At 35.7% G+C, this 4700-nt stretch overlaps 1 pseudogene; it reads left to right on the plus strand.

The window, feature by feature from the left end:
- The first annotated feature begins 405 nt into the window (after positions 1-405).
- On the plus strand, positions 406-498 carry LOC130868700 (U6 spliceosomal RNA; annotated as a pseudogene).
- Positions 499-4700: the final 4202 nt, after the last annotated feature.

The raw sequence follows: 4700 nt of genomic DNA on the forward strand, positions 1-4700 counted from the left end.
TACCAGACATGCATGTAGTGCACTTGACTGTTGCAGGTATTTACAGACAAATACAAAATAAAAATAAATAAATTGTTTTTAAAATTGCAAAGATAACAAGTGCTATTGAGGATACAAAGAACAGGAAAAACGCATACTCTTGAAGGGAATGCACAGTCATTGTGGAACACAATACAGGGATTCCTCAGAATTAAAGAGTACTATAACATGATCTAGCAATCTCACTCTTAGATACATAGTGGAAGGAAATAAAGTTGGTATGTTGAAAAGGCAACCACTTCCAGGCTTTTATTTATTTTTTTTAATATAAATGTACGATTTTATTTTACATCAGGTTTCAGAAGTAGTAAATGGTAAGCTGTTTTCATTTTACATCACTCAATATTGGTTAACAAACCCTCTGTTGTGCTCGCTTCGGCAGCAAAGAGACTAAAAGTGGAATGATACAGAGAAGATTAGCATGGCCCCTACACAATTCGTGAAGTGTTTCATATTTAAAAAAAAAAAACCCTCTGTTATCTGAATCGGTTAATCGCTTTATATGTAGATACTAAAAGTTATAATTTCTGTTATTTGCACATTGTTTTCTTATTTTTAGAAGTAGTGTAGCAATATTTACAACATGCAAAAATAAAATTAGCCTAAGCGTTCATCAACTAGTGAAAGATACAGACAACATGGTATACATAACTAGTGGATTACTATTCAGTCTTAAAACTTGACATCTTGGTTGGAAATGTAGCTCAATGGTAGATTGCTTACCAGCCAAGAAAGGCCCTGGGCTTAATGCGTATGACCACAAAAAAAATATATACAGGAATAGAGAGAAGGAAGACAGATGTCTATAAATGTCATAAGAAATCATATAATTATTTACCTAAATTTACATACATTTAAGTCTATGTTTATACACATACATACATTAAATGAAATTATTCAACTCGCACTGACAATGCTCCCCTCAAGAGCCACAGACTATCTGACAAAACCCCCAATACCAGGCATGAGAAATCCCCTTCAACTTGTTGGTCAAGAGTTGTTTAAGAGACTCACAAAATAATAGAGGCATTGCTGTTGTACTTGGTTGCCTCTCAGAGGTTGGAGGTAAATCTCTGTTGTTGAAGACACCATGCCGATTAGAAAGAAAAGAATCACAGAACCCAACCTGGATCTGACCTGAAAGCCTGCTTCCTTAAGACTAGCTTTCATAGAACCAAAAGGTTCTATGTAAGTTTCCAAGGGAGGGAAACAACCAATAATCCTACACAGATGTAATACCTATAGGCTAAACGGCTGACCAGCATGGCACTACAACCCTAAGGGTAAAATGCTGGCAATAACCAACAGCATGGAAGTGACATTGAGGTCCACCCAACAAGAAACTAATGCCTGGTACTGGAAACCTGCTCAAGATCTCAGGGCTAGTGAAGCTGTGTTTCTGAGACTCTATCACCACCACTTTATTAAACAGCATAATTCCTAACTGCATTCTAAAGATTTATACTTATATCCACAGATAATTATTGATTTTGAAATAATTTATTTCAATAAAATTCAAAATTATATATTTTGAAATAATGTATTTCAAAAAATATAACTGCTCAAGATGTAGGGAACAACTAATTGTGGGGTATACAGACTCAAGTGATACATCTACAACACAAGTGCCCATCTAAAACTCAGGAACATTACAGAAGAGACATCAAAAAATTTTAAGAGCCAGAAGACAAGGAAATTGGCTATGAGAATATATAACCTAGAAATGACAAAGAAGCTTCACAAATGATACCTCAACACTACAGCTACCTGAATAAGACCTGAACAAGAACAGCACAAATAGACACACACACACATACACACACATATATATATACTACACACACATGCACACACACACACATATATAATACAACGGAAAAGAGACCACAGTTTTGAGGGGATCAAGGAAGGTTACATGGAAAGGATTAGTGGGGGGAAAGAACAAATGATATCGTTACATTTAATTTTTAAAAAGTTTTGAAAATAGTATTAATATTTGTGACAACATGAGATCTTTAAGGGAAAGAAAGTAAGTCAAGCACAAAACAAAAGGTTTTCCACGTGATCTACCTTATATGAGAATTTATCTAATGAATGTTGAGAGCAGAATAGTATTACCAAAGACTAGAGATTCAATCCTTCCTGTTTTCACTAATTGTTATTTCATGTTCTTAAATATAACCCGTTCAGTCTTGTATGTGTGTTTTCCAGGGTGGCCTTTGGCACTGGGCAAACAATTGGTGTGCTCTTCCCTGGGGAAGACCACTTCTACACTTCTGATTTTCCTAAGTTGTCTATAGTTCTTTTGATATTGGCATAAAAACAAATACATGGACCAATGGAATCAAATTAAAGACCCTGACATCATTAATACACACCTATGATAAATAATATGTGAATATATATATATATATGTATATATATATATGCATGTGTGTGTGTGTAATTTTACTAGTTTTGTTCCTTTAGAGAACCCAGGCTAATAAAGTACCCAAACAATGATGGGCAAAGGAGACTTCTGATACTGAAGAGACAATCATTAACTCTGGGCACTGCAGACCCACAATCTCCAGAACGTAAAAAATGGAAGTTCAGACCTTATTGCAAAGCTAGCAATGCAAAACCTATGAAGACCAAAATAAACAACAAAACAAAGCCTGTCCTGGTCCTAGAAGATACCTCTCATGTGTTAGCACATGAGTCTGTGACAATCTGTAACAATAGAAAAATGGACTTAGAAAAGTACAATATACTTAAGACTAATGCAGCATCTACCACACATCTAGAAAAGTGGCATAAGTGTTATTGAAGGAGTTTCTAATGTATGTGCTTTAAATATTCATCCATTGAATGAGAGGCTATGCTTTTGTGATGAGTGCACACTGTGTCAGCCTTTAGCAAACACATACCTTCCTTGCTATATCTTCATCATACTTCTAGCTTTAGTTAATGCCACAAAAGCTAAAAATAAAACTTTCATGTAATGCAGATATATCATCTTTTGGCTTATATGCTTGAGAATCTACATGGTGCTGCAGAGATACCTGCACTTTTATGTTCACCAAGGCTCCAGTCTCAATAGTTTCCCATAATGATCATTCTGTAAAATTTCCTTCTAATTACCACAGTTTATATGGGTATATTATTGCTGCACCTGACCTTCATCACAGAAGCGTCTCACTGTAGTGGATAGTAGTTAATGAAAAAACAATGCATAACTGGCCAAAGTGCTGAGTAAGAGTTGGTGGAGCCAATGGAATGGCTATATTAGCCCGCATAAGGCTTAGAGAACATCTTAGCAGTAGGGCCAGAAAGAATGTCAGGTTCAGGGGATCTGGAGATCTGCAGTAAAAAGATATATCCTAGACATGGCATTGTTGTTGCACTCTTGAACGCAATGCAGCTGTGGTTATCTGCACACGTGCTGCATATGCCTGGACCATTCAACATTTCATCATGAAGCCCCACCCACTCTATTGGTAGTTAACAGTTGTCAGAAAAGTGTGTGTGTAATACTCTCAGTGGTATAGCCACTGATAAGCTGCTACTGTTCCAATAATGTTCTTCCAGCTACACTTATATCAACAAACTTTAATTAAGTTCAGTGGGTCACACTTGCATTTCTCATATTGATAACTGTCATTTCTGTAGACCATTTATGAATCAGATTTTTGTTTTCTTGATGCAATTTTAGTTGTTTTATTATTATCCTGTGAATGTGTATTTTGTCTACATGCACGTGTGTATGATTTGTGTTCTTTGTGTCTATGGAGATCCAAAGAGAGCATCAGAACCCATAGAACTGGAGTTACAGATGGCAGATGGTAATGAATCACCATGTGGTTGTTTGGATCCTCTGCAAGAGCAACAAATGTGACAAAAAACGTGATTCTACTGAGCCATCTCTCCAGCCCATTGATGTTTCTAAAACTCTTTGTGTATTTTAGAAACTGATCTGCCAGATCTGACAAAAGTTTTATCCCATTTTATAGGCTGTCTTTCCACAGAATGGTCTCCTTTACAGTGCCCAAATCTTTAGTTTCATGATATTCCACTTGTTGATGGTTGGCACTATTTCCTAAGTGACTAGAGTCCGTTGGATAGTTCCAAGGCAATGGCCACGCAGATGGCCTTGGCTGAACCAAATGGATCACAAAAACCTCTTAATTCTGACAGTGAAACTGATATAGTTAAGGAAGAGTTGTTACAAGTGGAAGGGAAGTAGAAAAAGGAGAAAGGTAAGAGAATTTGAAATTGTTTAATAGCAACATCAATAAATAAAATTTTCAGGGACTAGTGAGAAAGATAGCTCAGGGGCAGATACGAGTTTTATAGAGGACCTGAGCTTATTTACTAGAACCCATGTCAGAGAGATCACAATTGATCTCTTCTGGAGTCTCCTGTGCATACATATACAAAAAAAGTTAATAAAAATAAAAATAAAAAACAATCATCATTGAATAGCCAAAAATCCTTTTAACTACTTTGCATCTTGTTTTTAAAAATCAGCATTAAATCACATGGAAACACACACATACACACATGAATACAAAATTTCTCTTATAAATAGGTTATCTACCACTATAACTCCTAAAGAGACTTTTCCCCCAAGAAATAAGGAAAAAAGTTATATTAAGAGATATTAGATAATAGTACAGGAT

The sequence above is a fragment of the Chionomys nivalis genome, chromosome X, assembly GCF_950005125.1.
Source record: "Chionomys nivalis chromosome X, mChiNiv1.1, whole genome shotgun sequence".
Classification (NCBI taxonomy): domain Eukaryota; kingdom Metazoa; phylum Chordata; class Mammalia; order Rodentia; family Cricetidae; genus Chionomys; species Chionomys nivalis.